Here is a 21,134-nt window from a genome sequence, read left to right as displayed (position 1 = left end):
TTGTGATATTGTATGAATCACGTTTTCACTGCATGAGAAACATTGACTTTGAAGGGCTGTTTGCGAAGTGAGGTCCTACTCTACAATAAGGTGGTAGGGTAAGAAAGATGCTGGGAGAAAGGCAAATGTGTTTCAAGCGATGAAGTCCAGGCAACTCTGTAACAGAGGTCCATGAGCCTTGAAAGTGCTCCCTTCACAGAGTGCTTTCAAATCTGTGGAGGGAAGACTAGAAAAAGAAAGACAGCCGAGGAAATAGAGTTTCTGGATCTCTCTAGATGTTCTCATGGGAGATGGATTGGGGAGCGAGAGGGAGAGACTAGGAGACAAAGGAACAAGATGAGACATATTAAGTATTATTGGGAATGGAAAATCCTCCATGAACCCCACAACAGTGGTGAGTAGGAACAGGATTTAGTAACAGTGGAAGCGACAGAGAGAGCCTTAGGTCCAGCCTACCTCAGATCACAAAAATCAGCCAGGGTCCAGCCTCGGCTCCAGTTCAGGTCCTGAGACGGGGAGGGGTGTTGACACAAGGAAAAATTCTGACCACCGAATGGATCACACTCGAGTGGCCCCAGAAACTCAAGCCATCTTTATTTATGTTTTGAGGGTTTTTTTTCTATGAGGCTTACGTGAACAACTTTATTATTGGTTCCTATTCTTGACTTTAAAAAAAAAAACATCATAATCTTTATAAAAGCCCCCACTGTTCCCCTTTATGCTTCCCCAAATACACTTTTCCACCCCTCACATAACCTTATTCTAGACATAGAGTTTATCATTTTTCCCAGCTTAACGAAACATGGAGCCAGACACATTCTGTTCTTGCAATACTGATGCCAGCTGGCAGCTACCTGCAGTTACAAAGTTAAAAAGTAATAGACATGGATACAATGTTTTAAGGACAACAATATTCAAATCCAAACAATTCTTTGATGTCTGCAAGATATGCTTTTATCTCTTGTAGAAAAGTTTCCTTTTCTACAAGAGGGTCCCATGTCTCAATCTCTCTGTGAAAGGCAAAGTTTGCCAAGGCACTCTTTCCCCTCCCCGCTATTCCATACTTCTTCCACCAATATAAGCTCCTGTGTATGGTAAAGATGAATCTAGCATCCCATATTCTGCATTGCATTTTCCCCATTGGATCATACTAGGTTCTATCACTGACTCTACATGCTTGGTGTCCAGGGAATTTGCTCCCTACAGTTGGCACCATGTGTACTCCTGAGACTTTTTCCCTTTTTGGTGCATGCAAGCCCTATTCTCCTTCCCAGAACTGTGAGACGTGGCTAGTGTTAACCGTGTTGTTTTCTCACACATACCTAACAGTCTCTATTGAGTCAGAAAAGTCCCCAGGATTAGGAGCTCTAGTTAGTAAATTCAGATAAGAAATTAAGAAATTTGAGAAGCATTAAGCCTCATGGGACAAATCCGGACTAGCTGAACATAGCGGACAATGAGGAATACTGAGAACTCAAGAACAATGGCAGTGGGTTTTTGATCCTACTGCACGTACTGGCTTTGGGGGAGCCTAGGCAGTTTGGATGCTCACCTTACTAGACCTGGATAGAGGTGGGCGGTCCTTGGACTTCCCACAGGTCAGGGAACCCTGATTGCTCTTCGAGCAGATGAGGGAGGGGGGACTTGATCGGGGAAGGGGGAGGGAAATGGGAGGTGGTGGCGGGGAGGAGGCAGAAATCCTTAATAAATAAATTTTAAAAAAAAGTAAAAAAAAAATAATGAGGTGGACTGAGGTCATGGGTCACAGCATGCAAGGCAAAACTCAAACATTTGATGATGATTGGAAAAAGATTAACCATGATCAAATATAATCCGTAATGTCAGATTAACAATAAAAGACCTAAAATCCTCAGCAGAAACATAAGACTAGCTAAGAGAAAGGAAGGAGGTAGCAATCTCTTCTGGAGGGGACATTTGTAAGTGAGCACGTGAAATAGTAGAAATCTGATTATTTAAATCATGAATATTAATATCTAAATCAGAACTATTCCAAATTCCCTTAATATGTGCCTGAATCTGCTTCCAAGTACAATCAGTGCTATTATATGGCAAGGGAGTAACACAAATCCATTTATATATTGCATGGCAGGAGACCATGAGTCTGACTTTTCCGAATTTGAGTACCCATGTATAATATAGCACTAACCCTTTATTTATACTTGTGTAACTAGTGGCAGTGAAGTATCTTTGGATAAATTACTGACGTGATCAGCTGTATGTGCTCGCTGTACCGAGCAGTGGCAGATACTGCCATAGAAGTTATAATAGCTATTAGTTCAGTAATACCCCAAATCAAAGCTGCAACAAATCACTTCGGACAAGAAAGAGCTTGGGAAACAGTCTCCAAGGCATAAATACCAGGATCCTCAAACCAAGGCAACGATAAGTTTACAGGCAGCAAAAAAAGGAGGTTGCTTAACAATCAGGAAATTACCTGGAGTAAGAAAATGATCAACACAGTTAGCAATAACACTATTAACAAAGGAAATATTGTAAGTAGAATTTGATCTCATAATATGTAAAGTCCCCAAATCTCCACCTCTCAGTACAGCGAAAGGAGCAGCAACAGAGAGAAACCTAAAGACCACTTACGACTGTGGAGGATTGCAGAGGCCTTTTGATCAAAGTAGAGTTGGTGGCAAATAACTTGTATAAATGTCCTTGAAGATCAGGATGAGATAAAGCTTTGGCCAAAAACATAGGGACAGCCCATCCAAGTTTTCACTTTTCAGCAATGAGTCTTGCTAGAAATTGTTTATTCTATGGAGGAAATTCTTGTTTATTGGCAGTCAGATATTGTGCATAATCAGAGCAGAACTAGAAACAGGCCAGCCATTAATTTTATCGTGGATGTCCTTAGGGGAATAAATAATACCTTCTTCAGAAAACAAAAACATAAGGAAACCAACTTGGGTACCCCATAACAGAACCAACAGACTCTCATGATGGTTGTATTTGCCCAGAAGCAAGCGATCAGGAACCCCTTGGGGTGGTCTCTCTTTAGAAGTAGCCAATTGAGTCAGGAGGGTTTCATCAGCTCCTTAGACAAAAGAGAAAAACCAAGGATCCCTTTATCATCCTTAGTTCCTCTAAGAGGAATCAGCCCCCAATGTCCCACAAGAGGGGGAAACACATCCAGACTCAAGAGTGCTATCAGTCAAGAAGTAGTTTAGGAGACCAGAAATCTTTTGCTGATACCTGTCCCCCCCCCCCCCCCCCATGAACTTAGAATCATTAACACCATTCTCACTTCCTCAAAATTCTAAGTTGCAGGGTGAAACAGAGGTGGCTCTGGGACCAAGGTCCAGAATTGTTCCTGAGCAGGACAACACATATTGGTAATAAAGATAGCAGTACCTGTTCTGAGAATATAGAAGTCAGGCAAAAATAGGGAGGGTGGCGTGTCTTCCTTCACCACCTGAATCAATCCCAGGATCCTCAGCTATGTCCCCGATTTGTACTTATTGAATGGGTGACAAGAGGTGATGTAATCGTCTATGTCTACTTCCTGCTGACATCGGGGCAGCTTTGGGTTCCCAAAAGGTTGGTGTCTTGACCAAGCCCGGGAGGAGCAGGTTTCTTTATTCATTGTCCAGGTTCTGGAAGACCATCTGAGGCTAGCAACTTGGAAGCAACAGTTGGGTCAATCTTTAACTGATTGGAAATCTTCTGGAACAGATGTATATTAAGGACAGGAAATAAAGTTAAAGAACTTTAGGGGGGAATTTTTTTTTCTTAGATGTACTTCAGAATTTCCAGGTTCACAGTCCTGGGAGATGGGGAGAAAGAGGAAGAAAACCCACCCATTCCTGCTAGGACAGGCAAATGGAAAAACAGTTCTGTTGATTGCCACTGGTACTTACCCATTTGGCCTGTGAGAGAGGAATGCAAGTCAATCTCCGGAATCATTTATTTATTTATTTATTTATTTATTTATCTATTTATCTATTTATTTATTTGCTTGTTTTTTATTTTAGAGGTAAAAGTTTCACGTATGTTAGCAAGTTAGAATTATTATTGTTTTGTAGTCTGTACTGAAACTCATATTGTAGAAAAGGCAGTAGACCCATGCCTTTGAGTCATAGTAAGTTTGTGAACTTAAAAATAATTTTTCTTTAAAAGCATTGAAATTTTTTTCTAGAAGATTGGGTGTATATAGATTAGACAAATGTCTTAGTACAATGAGAAACATTTTTAGTTCTCTATGTAGAAAACAACCAAAATGAAATTTAAAATCTTGAGCTTGTGACTATGTAATAATAGTGTTTTCCAGAGCTAGATTAATGACTTATCAGAACTTTACTGATTAATGTTAGAACTCTGAACCTTTGAAGTTTTAATATAACAATAGCGTAGTAAGGGAAAGAAATCTGAACCACTTTCTATAGACCACATTTTTATATATATTAAGTCTTCTTTACACCCTCATAAATTATATCCACATGGCTCAAAACACTTTCCAGACCCTCAGCACCCAATCCTCCATATCCTCAGACCTCTGGCTTTTATTTACATACCTTAAGTTTCGTTGTTTTTATACCTTAAAGCAGTTTTCTAGATCCTTACAGCTTTTGCTTTTCTACCTTTAGAGCTTGTATAAGCTTTACAAACTGTGGTCCAACGTGAACGTAGGTCATGTCTGCTGTTGTCGTACGGGATTCTGAGGAATGGTGCTAGACCAATGAGCTTTTGTATTTGATTTCTTCTGGGTTTGCTTCTTGAGCCATTGAGCAAAAACTCAGTGACTGGGAAGATGCCAAAGAACACTTGCTGTGCTAATCTGGATTTCCACTAAGCAATGTCTACACATGGCTGCTGTCTGAGTGGCATTCACATGGGCACAGATGGAGTGCCATGCTCTATGTTAGTAGTGTCATCCCTAACCAGTTATCTAGGCACTGCCCATGAATCAGTGTTGATCTTGACCTCAGGCTGTTTCTCTATTCACATAAGATTCACCATTATACCCAACAGAACTTTCTGACTAATATCAGTGATTATCATCGGGTAAGCTCGCTAATACTGAAAATTTGTAGAGAAAAGCCTTCCTGGAATGTGTCACTGATTTTCTTCTCAAAATTGTTTTCTTGGACCTGGAGAGATGTTCCAGCATTAATAGCATGCTCTGCTCTTGTAGAGGACCTTGGTTCAGTTTCCTGCATCTACATCAGGTGACTTGCAATTGCCTCTAAGTCCAGTTTCATGGGAACTGGAGTCTTTTTTTGGCCTCTGTGGAAACAGGGACATACTTGGTGTACATACATACAGATAGGCACATAAACACATACAATAAAAGTAAATAAAATTTTTAAGCCTTGTCTGCTTTCTTAACTTTTTCCCGTGATCCCTCTCCTCATGAAAATGCAAAGATGCAGACACACACACACACACACACACAAAGACTTGAACATTAAGACTCATGACAGATTCTTTATGAGTCCCACATTGGAGACAGTACAAAAGTCTGTTGGCAGGTAAATGGATAAACAAGGAGACAATATTGAGCTTAAGAAAAGGGTGCAAACTCTTGATATATATGATGATGTAGAAGAATCTTAAAATCCTTGTTCTCAGTAAAAATGGCATACACAAGGATGCATAAATCACAGTGTCTCTTCCTTAAAATTGCAGAGAAACAAAATCCTTTCTATAGGGAGAGTTGGTCAGTGATTGCCTGGGGTCTGGAAGAGAAACTTGGAATTCTTTGAGAAGAGACACAAAGAAATCTTTGGAAAGATGGCTCCTAGCTAAGTGTTGGCTAAGAGTAATGTGAGTGTGCACATTAGACAAAAATGATCAAATTGTCCTCCTAAAATGAGCATCTTGTTGGATATAAGTTCTATATCTGAAAAGTTGTTTAAAAACATGTGCACAAAATACTCCATCCAGGAGTTTAATTCTAACTCTGCCATTCTCTTTATTTTTATGCTAGTTTAACTTCATACACATATTTTTGAAAGATTTATCTTTAATGTATGTGTTTACTTGTGCATGTTTTGCTGGCATATGTGTATGTATACAGCGGATGTGACTGGTGCCAGAAGAGGGTGTCGGATACTCTGGAACTGGGTCTTCTTCATGGGCAGCAGGTTCTTAACCACTCAGTCATCTGCTCGAGCCAATTGCATACATACTTTAGGGATCCAACAGCACAGTCGCTACTTTCACAGGTTTGGTTTTTGTTTTGAGCAAAGACCTTGGTATGTAGTCCAGGTTAACCACAAACATCACTTGACTGGTCTCAAATTCACGAGAATCTCCCTGCCTCACCTTCCAAGAACTGAGATCTCAGACGTGCCCATCACACCCTGTTTGTTTATCTACTTAGCTAGTTTTGTTTCTTTCAGATAGGTTTTTTTAAAAATATTTTTATGGTTTATTTAACTTTATTTTATGTGCATTGGTGTGAAGGTGTCAAATCCCCTGCAACTGGATCTTCAGACAGTTGTGAGCTGCCATGTGGGTGCTGGGAATTGAACCTGGGTCCTCTGGAAGAACAGTCGGTACTCTCAACCACTGAGCCACATCTCCAGCCCCCCAGATAGGGTTTTACTTCTTATCTGAGACTGGCCTGAGAACTCCCAGAAGTCCCTGAGTCCTTAGAATCAGCCTCCAGTATGCTGGCACCTTGCTGTATTTTAATAGCCAACGATCCTTCTAAACTTTTCTTCTATAAACTCTACTAATATTGGACAAGAAAGAGATACATTATTATATCTGACCAGTTGTGTATATTTCTGTAAATATCTCTCTCTGATAGGGAAGCCTTGTGATGTGGACAATTCTGCACCCACAGAGTCTGAAATACTTTCTATGAAATAACTGTGACCAAAAACAAAAACAAAACAAAGAAGCCGGGCAGTGGTGGCACACGCCTCTAATCCCAGCACTCGGGAGGCAGAGGCAGGCAGATCTCTGTGAGTTCGAGGCCAGCCTGGTCTACAAGAGTTAGTTCCAGGACAGGAACCAAAAACTACGGAGAAACCCTGTCTCAAAAAAAAATAATAAGTCTCTGGATAATAAAGTCACAAACTCTAGAATTGGGATACACTTTGCCAAAGTCCTGTGTTATTAACTGAATACCATGTTTTTAATGTCCCAGTTGTCAATCTGAATGTTTTTGATTTTAAAAGAGTCAGTTCAGTGTCTACTGACTCATTTAGCATGTGTGTGCTGCCATTCAAAAAAATGCTGCCATAGGAAATATAAAGCCAGCTCAAGGTGACTAAGTCCTTGCTTAGTTCAGAATAATTCCTGTCAATCAGAAAGATGCATGGGGGCCAAGGCATGCTTGTCTTGAAGCATAGGGGCCAAGGCATGCTTGTCTTCTTCCTTCCATCCTTTGGACCCCTGTCAGTGAATCCGATTGGCTAAGGCAGTTCTTTATGATTTAAGACAACTTAAAAGTACCTCATCAGACATTTTGAAGTGATTTGAACATAAAAGCTTGCTTCACTAACTTGGACCAGTATTTCCAGGGAATGAAATTTTCCAGTACTTTTAAAATGGTCTCCAAAATGATGGAAAGTTCTAGAAGGTGTTAAGAAGGGCTGTAAGTAGAAGAGGGCAGAAAAGACCCAATGGTCTCAAAAGCTATAACAGCATTATGGGTACCTCATGAGGTAGAGACAGACGTACCGCCACAGGGCAGAGAGGAGGAGATAAAGAGAGGACGACTCTGCTCTTGGTTTACTTTTGACAGCTGAGGTTCTTCTTCTATCAGTCAATGCATCCATGCTGGAAAGACAAAAAATGTGGTCTATTTAGCTCCCAAGTCTTACACCCTTCCCCCTCACCACGCCGCTCTGTTTCTGAGAGCATAAGAGTCAACAGCTGCTGTCTCGTAGTCATTTTCTCTTAGCATTACTACTGGGAAATCCCCCGGGCCGGCTACTTCTCGCATTGTCCTTCTGGAGGCATGCTGTCAATGTCATGAGAAGTGCTCTGGTTCCCGTGAAGTTTCTTTAGCCTTGGGAACTTGCTTTTGTGGAAAATCAGAAGTGTTTCCCCCATGTACCAGCTTATTGTTTTCCCAGTGTGTAGACAGAAAGTGGAGCAAGAACAGTTTGGAAGGGCTATTTCTTCACCGTGACCACAGCGTGTGGCCATTCCCACCAAACGATGCACGAGAGGGGCTAGGCAGATGGCTTAGCATAACAGTGCCTGCTGGGCAAGCCTGACAACCTGAGTTCAGTCCCTGGGAACAAGTATGAAAATGCTGGTGTGCGGTGAGCTTCTGCGGGCCATCTACCCCTGGGAAGCAGGGGAAGACAGGAGAATTGTCTGGAAGCTCTTGGGCAACTACTCCTAAAGTAGGTAACATGGCTGATATAATGAGAGGCTGATGGAGGAAGGTCATTGGTTAATTAATAAAGAAACTGCTTGGCCCATTATATCTAGCCTCTTCTCGGCTAATTCTCGCACCTGGACTAGCCCATTTCTAATCATGTGTGCAGCACCCCAAGGTGCACTTACTGGGAAGATTCTAGCCTGCGTCCATCCTGGGTTGGAGCTTCAGCGTGTCTGCCCCAGAGAGCAGAGCTAGGGCACATGAGCTCACTCCTCTTCCTCCCAGCATTCTGTTCTGTTTACTCCACCCACCTATGTTCTAACCTATCAGGGCCAAGCAGTTTCTTTATTAATTAACCAATGACCTTCCTCCATCAAGAGGCTTTGCCTCACAACAAGGTAGAAGAAGAGAACCAGCTCCTGAAAATCTCTTCCACCCTCTACACACGTGCTGTGGGCATGTGTCTTCCCACCCACATAGAAACCAATAATTAAAAAATTTTCATTTTATTTTTCTGTGTGTATGAGTATTTTTGTTTGCTTGGATATTGTATGTACCAGATGCCTGCCTGGTGTCCTCGGAGGTCAAAACAAGGCCTTGGCTTCTCCTGGGACCAGAGTTACAGATGGTTGTGAGTGTCCATACAGATTCTGGGGATCAAACCCAGATCAAGCACTCTAACAGCTGAGACAACTCTCCAGCTCTGAAAATGATCTCTTGAAAGGTACGTAAGAGGGCAGAACCCATAGTGGCAAATTAAAGACCACAGATGTCTTGCTTACATGCCTCTTGATCCTTTCTTTACTAAAAACGTCCAGGTTTCTAAGCATAGGCTGACCCTCTCGTTGTTGTCTCCTCAGTGTTCTATAGAAAAGTGTATACAATGGTACCAAATACGTAAAGTATATGAAATTTGGCTCACAAATTAGAAAAGCAAATAATTCTTTAAACATAAGCACAGAGGAAGGTTGTTTCCTAATTTTCTGAGAAATCACCATGCAGATATCCAAAGAGGCTGTACCAGCTTGCACTCCCACCAGCAATACCACTTTTGGGTATATATCCAAAGGATGCTCAATTGTGCCACAAGGACCTGTGCTCAACTATGTTCATAGCAGCTTTGTTTGTCATAGCCAGAACCTGGAAACAACTTAAATGCCCCTCAACTGAAGAATGGATAAGGAAAATGTGGTATATTTACACAATGGAGTACTACACAGCAGAAAGAAATAACAACATTTTGAAATTTGCAGGCAAATGGATGGAACTAGAAAACATATTGAGTGAGGTAAACCAGATCCAGAAAGACACTTTTCATATGTACTCTCTCATAAGTGGTCTTTAAACATAAAGCAAAGAAAACAAGACTACAAATCACAATCTTACAGAACCCAGACAACAATGAGGACCCTAAGAGAAACGTACATGCATATAATCTACATGGGAAGTAGAAAAAGACAAGATCTCCTGAATAAATTGGAAGCATGGGCACCATGGGAGAGGGTTGAAGGGGAGGGGAGAGGCAGGGAGGGGAGCAGAGAAAAATGTATAGCTCAGTAAAATCAATAAAAAATAAAGTTGGTAATGGTGAAAAAAATAAGCCTGGAGATATGAAGGTTTTCTATTTACCATCTATGGGTCTAATACAGTGAATCTCAACCTATGGGCCATGACCCACAGAGGTCATGTATCCGATATCCTGTTTATCAGATATTTACATTATGATTCATAACAATAGTAAAATTACAGTTATGAAGTAGTGAAGTACGATTAATAAAAACTCAGAAACAGAAATTGGGGTTCAACCTGAAGGTCAGAAAAGCAAAACAGCCAGCCACTTACTTGCTCCTCTGCCTCAGTCCAAAATGCTTTCAGGAATCTCAGAATGAGAGTGGGAGTGAGAGCTGTCTCCCCCTGTTTTACAATCCTCTCTAGGGCTCAGATTAAAGGCGTGCACCACTGGGATTAAAGCATGTACCACCTGGTTCCTCTGGCAAACTAGCGTGGCCACTGGGGTTAAAGGTGTGTGTCACTCTGCCTGGTCTGTAAAGCTGACCTCTTAACCTCTGATCTTTAGGCAAGCTTTATTTATTAAAATACAAATGAAATCCCACTGCAAAGTAGCAACGAAATCATTTATGGTTAGGAGTAAGGAGTAACTACAACATGAGGAACTGTATTATTAATGTTTCGCAGCATCAGAAGGTTGAGGACCACTGCTCTAATACTTAGGAAGGTGGATTCTCCCCTTCCCCCACACTCCCACCTTCTCTTGTATCTATCCCCACCCCAATCCCAAGTCAAAGCCCAAACCTCAAACGCCACAGAGCCACATTTGAAACTGTACCCCATGGAGACTTTTCAGATTGGCTTATCTCGCGTGGTTCTGAACAATTGAGGACCATTGCTAATGCCGTCTATCCACGCACTTACTTCTTCATCATAAAGTTACTGTTAAATAATTAACGTAAGAACATAAAACTCCTCTGTATCGGTGGTGTGTCACATGACGCTTTGATGCGTGTGACCCTCATGCAGTGTTCACATCGGGTTAAGACATCTGTGTTCTCAAGCGCTTATCATTTGTTTGTGGCAAAGACATTCAGACTTTTTTTTTTTTTAGTTCCTTGACGTACACAGTACGCAATTGTTATCCATAGTTGCAGGGCTACGTAAAAGCACACCAGCGCTCGCATCTGACTGGAATTTCATGCCCGCTGATGAACACTTTCTCATCTTTCCCCCGCATTCTTCAGCTTCTATTAGAGCGTTGAAAAAAAAATCCCACCTAGAACTGAGAGCACATAATGCTTATCTCTTCACATCTGGTTTATCTCCCGTAGCAGCAGGATCTCCAGCTGCAGCTACATGTGTGCCAATGAGAGGACGTCCTCCAGCTTGATGGCTGAATGGTATTCTGCTGCGCATACGTATCAAGTTCTCATCGTCCATCCTCTGCTGGACACTTAGGCTATTACCATCCGTGGTTGGCTTTGAGGCTGATGCTGCCGCGAGTCTGGACGCAGAGGCCTCTGTGGCTACTGATTTCACTTCCTCCTGTCTTCTGAGCATCAACTCCTTATCAACAGGTTTTGTCAATATTTTCTCCTAATCTGTTCTCTCTTCCTGTCCTTTTAACAACATCTTTCCTAGAGCAGAGTTTTAAATTTAAATAAGCCTCTGCAACTATTTTTTAAATGAACTAATCTTTTTATGTGCTACAAATATTTACTGTGAAGTCTAAGGTCCTACAGCTTGACTGTTACATGAAAATCTAGACGTTTAATGTGGGTTTTGAACTTTAGGTCCACAATCCATTATAAATTACTTTAAATTGTTTTATTTTTTGAGATTATAATTTTATCATTCCTCCCTTTCTTTTCCTCCTTTCAAACCTTTTCTTGCTCTTTCAAATCCATACCCTCTTTCTTCATTGACTGTTGTTACATGTATATATGCATATATGTATATATATTCCTAAATATAACCTGTATAAGTTAATTGAATGTATATTTTCAGACAGGACCATTTAGTATTGAATAAGCAATTGGTGTGCTCTTCTCTGAGGAAGATGATTTCTTCCTCCCTCAGCATCCTTAGCTGTCTGTAGTTCATGTAGGGCTGAGGCCTCCCAGTCCTACCCCATCCACCTGGGATGTCTGTCGGGGCCATCCTTGCTCAGCTCATGTCTGGCCAGTCATATCAGTGAGACTCCATGGCTGTAGTTTCTGCTGTCACTAAATGACACAGTCTCACAGAAAACCCCCTGACGCTCTGGCTCATATCGTCTTTCCTTCTCCACTCCTGATGGAGGAAGGTCATATGTCTATTGGTTAATAAAGAAACTGCCTTGGCCCTTTTGATAGGACAGCAGCTTAGATAGGCGGAGTAGACAGAACAGAATGCTGGGAGAAAGAAGCCCAGTCAGGCAGTTGCCATGATTCTCCCACCCGACATAGATGCAGGTTAAGATCTTTCCTGGTGCCGGGCGGTGGTGGCGCACGCCTTTAATCCCAGCACTCGGGAGGCAGAGGCAGGCGGATCTCTGGGAGTTCGAGGCCAGCCTGGTCTACAAGAGCTAGTTCCAGGACAGGAACCAAAAGCTACAGAGAAACCCTGTCTCGAAAAATCAAAAAAAAAAAAAAAAAAAAAAAAAGATCTTTCCTGGTAAGCCACACCTCGTGGTGCTACACAGATTATTAAAAATGGGTTAAAGCAAGATGTGAGAATTAGCCAAAAAGAGGCTGGAACTAATGGGCCAGGCAGTGTTTAAAAGAATACAGTTGTGTGTACTTATTTCAGGTAAAGCTAGCTGGGTGGTGGGAAGTGGCCCGCTGTTCCTGACAACACACTCCACAGGTTTCCTCGGCCGCCAATGTAGGAGCTCTCCTTTATGTGTATCCATTGGGTCTGGGCTCCACAACTCTGCATTTTGATTGGTTGTGATTTTCTGTAATACTCTCTGGCTGTTGCGAAGAAGAGTTTCCTTGGTAAAGGTGAGGGCTATACTTTCCTGTGTGTGTAAGGACAAATATTTAGAATGTGCTTAGCGGTTATGCTAGCTTAGTAAAGTGGTGTTTGTGGCTTTCCTCCAAGACCACGACTTCACCAGCCCTGGGCAACTGTGTAAGTTTCCAGCACCAGGCATGATAAAATGGGTCAGGTCTACATTAGATCCTCCTTTCTTTTGTGTTTCTTCTTTTCAGTTTTCTTCACTTGACCGCTCAGGCTCGTTGAGGTTGTTGCTGTTGTGTGTTTCCATTCCAGCACGATTTGCTGAAAGATTAGCTCTCGGCTGGAAAGATGACTGAGAGGCTGAGAGCGCTGTTGGCTCTTGCGGAGGATCTGGGTTTGGTTCTAAGCACATCCACGCATACAGACAAAACATTCATACACATAAAACAAAGCTAAATAAATACTTGATAAAAAGAAATGACCATTTATACACGGAATTGCCTCAACTTCTTTGTCAAGGCTGAGTTGATTCCGTGTGGGTCTGTTTCTGGGGCTTAGTTCTGTTGTGCTGGCCAATGAATTTACTCTTTCATGAGCTGTCCCTATCCACAGCAAGTCCTGAAACTGGGTAGTGTCTGTCATCTTACTTTCCTACTCTTCTTCAAGTGGGTGTTGGCTATTTGTCTTCTTCTTCTCCTTCTTCTTCTTCTTCTTCTTCTTCTTCTTCTTCTTCTTCTTCTTCTTCTTCTTCTTCTTCTTCTTCTTCTTCTTCTTCTTCTCCTCCTCCTCCTCCTCCTCCTCCTCCTCCTCCTCCTTCTTCTTCTTCTTCTTCTTCTTATTTCCTCTACATATAAACCCTAGAATTACTTTGTTGATTTTCAAAAGTAACTTAATGAACATTTGATTAGGATTACATTGAATCCATAATTGAAATTGGACTTAATGTATGTGTTGGTGTTAGTGCAGCTTTCATCTATGTACATGGAAAACATCCCCCCAACTGGGTGGATTTTTTATTTCAGAGCTTTATAGTTTTCCTCAAATAGATCATATATATGATATATATATATATATATATATATATATATATATGTATGTATGTATGTATGATCAGATATGTAGTTTTGGTGCTAGAGTAAATTGTCTTGCTCATCACTGGTGTGGAACCTGGCATGGTAGTACATGCCTACAGTCCCAACATCCTAGAAACTGAGGCAGGAAAACCAAGTTCAAGACTAACCTGGGCTACATAGTAGGATTCTTGTCTTGGTTGTGAGATAGCCTTTAGCAGCTGAGCCCTGTGCCCAGTCCTGCATAGTAATACTCCTTAAAAATAAAAAAAAGAAAGAAAAAATTAAAGAAGGCTTTTGAGATTGACCCAGAGGAAAAGACACTTGCTGCTCCAGTTTGGTGACCTGTGCTGGGTGCCAGAACCTATGTAAATATGGAAGAGGAGAAGTAACTCCACAAAGTTGTCATCTGATCCCCACAAGTGTGCTCTGCCCCCCGTATCATGTGCACACTCACTCACACATAATAATGTAGTGGTATGTTATTTATACCTTGATAAATAAATCTTGCCTGAAGACCAGAGGCAAAGCTAAAGTCATTAGAGGTTGGCAATGATGACACACAACTTTCATCCTAGGAATTGGGAGACAGAGGCAGAGGGATCTCTCTGAATTCAAGGCCACCTTGGGCTACCCAAGATCAATGCAGGAACAGATCCAATTGGTGCTGACTCATGCCTTTAATCCCAGTCGTAGGGAATCACACGCCTTTAATCCCAGCACTAGAGGGAATATAAAATGGGAGGAGAGAGAGGCTAAGTCTGCTTACTTTGTGGTCTCTGTAGCACCTGCACTATGGGATGGTAAGTGAGCAGGGAACTAGGATGGAGATTTAAAAACACACACACAGACAGAGATGCAGGGACATGGGTCATCCTTGAAACAAGAATGCCAACTTTATTGTGATCCAGAGAAGCTTATATAGGGATCCTTAACTGATAGCCACACCCCAACTCTTGGGGTTTCCAGCTGTAAAACCCACCAGAATTCACTGCCCTGCCATCAGGAACTCATGAGGGTCTCATGCTCAGAGCAGCTGTAGGCACAGGAAAACAAGATATTTCACTCTAGCAGGCAAAGGGTCTGAGGCAGGCAAAGAAAGTCAAGGGGTCAGGGGTCTACAACACCCAACAGGTCTCTACTGATTTCATCTCTCAAATAGACATGGACCTACTCAGATTGTTTCTGCATGTGGTGATTCATCTAGGTTTTCAAATATGAATGAATGGATTTGTCATTCTGTCCTTCCTTCCTTCTTTCCTTCCTCCCTCCCTTCCTCTATCTCTTTCCCCTTCCCTTCTCCTTCCTTTCTATTTTCCTTCTCTTTCCCCTCTTTCCCCCCTTCCCCCTATTTCTCCATCTGTCTGTCCTTCTGTCTGTCTTTTCCTTCCTCTGTGTGTGTGTGTGTGTGTAGGTTTCTGTGGGAGTGTATTGCTGGTGTGTGTGCACACATGTGCCCATGTGCAGGGAGAACACAGGCTTTCTCACTGGTCTGGAGCTCACCAGGAAGCTGGGTATCCCAGCACTCTCCCGTTTCTGCCTGCCCAGTACTGGGATGAGAGGCATGCGGAGGACAGCAGCATCCTTCTTTACTTGAGTGCTCTGACCCGGGCCGGCCGTCACACTTGCCTGCTCACACTCTACCAGCTGAGTCATTTCCCCAGCCCTGGTTCTCATTTCTTAAAGTAAAATCTTAAATTATTGAGTTTATGTCTTTCTTAATTTTTTATATATGTTTTAATGTTATAAATGTTATAAATTTCTTGAAAATCCTGTTTTTACTGTCTCTTTCACTTTTGGAAACTGTTTTTTTCCCTTTGAAACAGAGTCTCGTGTAGTCCAGACTAACCTTGAATTTTTTATGTAGCTCTCACTGTCCTTACTTGATCCTCCTACTTCTATCTAAGTGAATGCCATGACACTGTCTTATTAATCAATTTATTTATTTATTTATTTATTTATTTGGACAAGGTCTTGGTATGTAGCCTTGGCTGGCCTTGGCCATGAAGTTGGTATGTAGCCTTGGCTCAGCATACTGAATATAAGACTGTAGGCATGTGTTACCGTGCCCATTTTTATCACACAAGTTTTGATGTTTATAGTCCACTCTCTTGTGACTTCATTGACCTATATTTACTTCTAAGCATGTCCTTTATTCTCAGGTATTCTGGGGAGTTTACCAGTTCTCTCTTATTGTTTTCTGGTTTAATCCCATTGCCGTTTATGAGCTTTGTATAATTTTTATTTATTTAAGAATTTAAAAAAGATTTACACTGGGTGTAGTGGCCCAGGCCTTTAATCCCAGCACTAGGAACACATAGGCAGGTGGATCTCTATAAGTTTGAGGCCACCTGATCTACATTTTGAGCTTCGCACCAGTTAGTGCTAAAGAGTATGAGATGCTGTATTAAAAAAACCCTTTTTTACTTATTTTTATTTATGTGTATGAGTGTTTGTTTATATGTAAGCATGTATGTATGTATGTATTTATGTATACCATATGCATGCCTGATGCCCACAGAGTCCAGAAAAGAGAGAGTCGGGTATCTTGGAGCTATAGTTACAGGTAGATGTGATTCACCAACCATGTGGTGCTGGGAAATGAAGCTAGTCTTTTGTTGTTGTTGTTGTTTTGAGACAGGCTGTCCTGAAACTCACTCAGTAGACCAGGCTGGGCTCGAAGTCAGAGATCCGCCTGCCTCTGCCTTCAGAGTGCTGGGATTAAAGGTGTGCGCCACCACCACACGACACCTCATCTTAACATAAGAGCAGCCAGTGCAGTTATCCATGGAGACATCTCTCCAGCCCCATTTTAGGATATTTTAAGTATGTTCTTGTGACCAGGATACGACAAAATGAGCTACGGAAACCAGGAGTGACTGACTTAGAAAACCACACTAGCTTTGCTCGGTCTCTTCCGCATGAGCAGCGATGTACAGCAGGTCCAAGCCCTTCCTTCTCCCCTGGCCTGTGACCGGGATGGAAGAATGCCTTACTGAGTTTCCCCGCATCAGCCTGCTGAAGCCCATCACTCCCCTCATGCCCAGCCTCATCCCCACATGGTTTCACACCATCACCGGGTCTAGGGAGAGCAGTGAACACTTCTTGGTCTCACCTCATGGAAACCTTTGATCAAATAAAAGGCTTTTCTCTTGTTTGTCTGCCTTTGTTGTGGGGCTTATCAGGCTTGTGAGAGAAGGGGAAAGAAAGGGAGGGGAGGGGAGGGGAGGGGAGGGAAGGGGAGGGGAGGGGAGGGGAGGGGAGGGGAGGGGAGGGGAGAGGTATTGCCATAAATGCTCGTCTCTTCTGCATCAGTACCAGGCTGTCTGCCTGCACCAGGACTGATTCCAGCTGCTGCTGTTCCTCCACCAGCTCCTGGTTCTGTCTATCCAATCCTTTTTCCAGTACAGGAACGGGGATTTGTCCAGTAACCACAATTCCCCAGCACACCTAAAAGATACTGATCTTTATTCTGCTTTTTTTTTCTTGTTGATGCGAGCAATTCCATTTATGTTCTTTAAATGCTGGGCCAGAAACTGGAATTTTCTCCCAGATTTTTACAGTCATGGATCATTATACTCCTTTCTTCTAATCAGTTCCGTGGCTGAGTAAGTTAAATTCTTACGTGAGTATTAAAAAACATAACAAGAATAGTCTCAGAAACACCTAATAAATAAGAGAAAGAAGACCCCATAAATTGCAGAATACAAGGGGCAGAAAGTTAGGTGATCAGTCTGTGGTATATTCACACAATGGCATAGTACACCAAGAGAAAAATGAGTGGAAAACAGCTTTACAGAATCATGTACACAAGTTTCGCCCATGTAAAATGAGAGAACGCCTTATAGAAAAGAATGCATGGCAAGATATCCTTCCTATGGAGGGCAGAGATATCTAAATTACATCTTGCTGAGGTATAGACTTAGTGCTTTATAACTGTGGGTGCCATGTCTGTGTAGTCAGCCAATGACAAATGAGTACTTGGGCCTTCGATGGCTATACGTGTATAGAACACAAACATATTTCTATTCTTATCACCATTTCCCGAAAAATGTACGATAAAATTTATTTACGGGGCCCACAGAGATAACTCAGTGGATAAGAGTGCTTGCTTTGTAAGCATGAAGTCCTGTGTTTGAATCCGCAGAGCCCAGAGCTAAGCTGGGCATGGCTGCACATGCTGTAACCGCAACAATGGGAGAAAAAGACAGATGGGTTCTGAGAGCTTGCTGGCTAGCTAGTCTAGCCGTCGCGGTGAGCTCGGGGTTCGGCAGACTTTGTCTCGAGGGAATAAGGTGAGAACGATTAAGGCAGGCTCTTGCTAGCCTGTCTTGGCCTCTGCACGAATGTGTATTAGCACACTCACAAGTATACATTACACACAAGTGTGTTGTGTACACATGGAGAGAAAGAACAAACGAACAAGAACATGTTCCCTGTTCTGGTTGATTGCAGGAGCAATCTAAAAATAATTTCAAGTATAAGGTGGATAGGTGTTGGTTATACAAGACACTGCATCGTTTCATATAAGGGACTTGAACACGCGTGGATTTTGATATCGGGAAGGATTACAGGAACCAGTCTCTGTGGATACCGTGGTGTGTCTAGGCTGTATTCCATTGATTGTAAGATGCAAATCAAGAAAAAGCACCAGAGGGACAAGGTAGAAACTAATAGAATCAGCTCCCCCTAGTGGCTGGCAGTGGGAGGGAAAGCCGAAGTGGACGGCCTAGGTATGCAAACAGATGTCTGTATTTTCCCATTCATTCTTTTCACCTTAAAAGTACATATTCAAAAAACAAAATTTGGATCACAAGAGAAAACAAAAATAGGATCCCTGCAATGGAGAACACCGGAAAAATTAACATAGCCTTATGTCAAGCTGGAGAGGGACCGCCTCCCTGCGCATGCTCAGCTCCCCTCACCTTCCCTGGCACGCACGTATTTCACTGTGGGGAGCTATGAGGAGTCCTATAATTTAATTCAACCTGACATTGCCTAAGCTGTGCCCAGATCCCACAGTTCCAGGGTATGGGCATGAGACCGCCACCACTTCAGATGCCACTTACAACTGGTGTGACTTCGCCTTCCACACAACTTCTGTTTGGATTGGCTATGGGTTCGACTACCCTATGACCGAGACCCTTGGTTGCTGTCATTTGATGGAGTGGCTCAAACGACTTGGGCAAACACATTTACGGGTTTATTACAAGTGAGGTAAATGAACAGCTGGATGAAAAGACACACAAGAAGCAGGTCCACAAGAGTCCCAAGATGGTGGAGTTTCCAAGACAGGAAAAAACTGTTCAGCTTCCATTGTTTAGAAGTTTTACAGAGCGATGGTAGACACTGGTTGACAAAGACTGAGATCTCTGTTGAGACAGTTCATTCCCTGGGTTATCGTGGGCAGAGCCAAAGGAGGGCCTGAAATTACCTGGAGTGAGTGAGAAGGAAACACGGAACACACAACAAACCCGCTTAGGAGTTTATTAGAGGGGGTGCGTACAGACCTGGGAAGTCAGTGTGCAGAGAGAGAGAGAGGAAGATGGCGTGTCCACCTTTTAAAAGCTGCCTAACGCATGCGCACAGGGGGTTGACATGGCTACATCATACGCAGATGACAGGGCTCACGCATGCATGCAAGGGCTTAGCTGAGTCATATGTGGATCACAAGGGGCCCTTTAACATCCCCAGAGGCCATTGGGCACTTCTGCTTTAAGGCTTGTCTCTACCTGCATGAACCCTAGAACCCAGAAGTATCAGCCTTAAGTGGCAGAAATCATAACATTCTATCCTTTTGTTTATTATAAAAAATTTGGGGAGTTTGGGGTCCTTAATGGGTGGGAATGGGGTGTTGTCTCTCATGACTGCTTCCTGCTGATTTTGTGGGCATCAGAGAGTTAAGATGCTTGACCACGTCCTGGGGTGGTTGATTGCTTTTGTGGGTTTTTTCAGGCTTTGTGGAACTGGCTGGCTGGCAGCTTGGACCTCACAAGATGTTGGAAAGGCAGAAAATTATGTCTGGAAAAAATTTAGATCCCAGTGATTAAGGGAGGAGAGTCCCAAGATGGAAGATAGAGGGGGGTTATTTTGGGGGAGATGGAGGAAGAAATTTCCCAGGGGTTCTCGAGACCAGCAATGATAAGGGAAGAATTAAATGATACTTATTCTGGGCAAGTCTGGTCTGCTTAAGTAGGTCCAATTGGCTCCCTGGAGCTTATGAAAAAATGTTTGAAAAGAAATACATTTTAGACATATTAAAAGTTTATGATTATAATGATATAGTGTTGGAATGGAAGACAGTGGGGAGGAGGGAGAAAAAGAAGTGGGAATTATTGGAAAGGGGAATTATTAGACCCCTTAATGTTTTACCTGAAGCAAATCTTAAGCTATTAGGATGAAAAAGCTGATGTAGGTAGGACAGAATTTTCCAGGTGTCAGGGGGTGTCTGCAAGGATGTGGGCTATACTGTATGAACCCCCTGAGGTGATTGAGGTAGGTTTGGGCTCTGGAATGCTGCTGTTCTAGCTGCTTGGTCAGCCTGGTTATTTCCCTTGGAAATAATGGAACTGTTGGTCTGATGAGACCGACAGTGAATAATTCCTATAGCTTTGGGGGAGATGGGAGGCTTTTTACAAGTCTATAATGTAACCTGATTTAGTTATGAATCCTCCTTTTGTCGTAAGAAGCCCATGCTCCTTCCAGATAGCTGCATAGGACAGGAGGATATGAAAGGCATATTTGGAGTCTGTATAAACATATAAAGATTGTCCCTTTGCTAACTGGAAGGCATGGGTAAGGGCTATTAACTCAGCCTGCTGATTAGTGGTATGGCCAGGGAGTGCCTGTGCCTCTACCACCCCAGAGTCTGACACTATGGCATGGCCTGCTCTACAGATCCCTTCACATACAAAGGAGCTGCCATCTGTGTACCAGGTATAAGTGGCCTGGGACAGTTTGCCCTCCTGTATATGTGAGGGTGGGGCAGTAGATCCTCTAAGGTCTCTATGCAGGAATGAGATGGGGAATAATTAATGTTAGGTTGAGGTAGGAGATTTGAGATATTAAGGGGTGGGCAGGATTGGAAAGTGAGCGTGGCATCTTCTACTCATGCTACCTGGAAAGAAAGAACTCAGGAAGGGAGTAAGATTTGTAAGCTTTTGTGAGTTAAGAGATGGGAAAGATTGTGGTGAGAGAAGACAGTGGTGGTTTGTTTCTTTGACTCACAAAGCAGAAGCTCAGTGGCCACTAAAGCATGTTATGCAGGGTGCCCAGCCCCGAGTGGTGAAGTTCAGCTT

This window comes from Microtus pennsylvanicus, chromosome 19, assembly GCF_037038515.1.
Source record: "Microtus pennsylvanicus isolate mMicPen1 chromosome 19, mMicPen1.hap1, whole genome shotgun sequence".
Classification (NCBI taxonomy): domain Eukaryota; kingdom Metazoa; phylum Chordata; class Mammalia; order Rodentia; family Cricetidae; genus Microtus; species Microtus pennsylvanicus.
The sequence above is the reverse complement of the archived record's forward strand: the minus strand, read 5'-3'. Positions refer to the sequence as shown.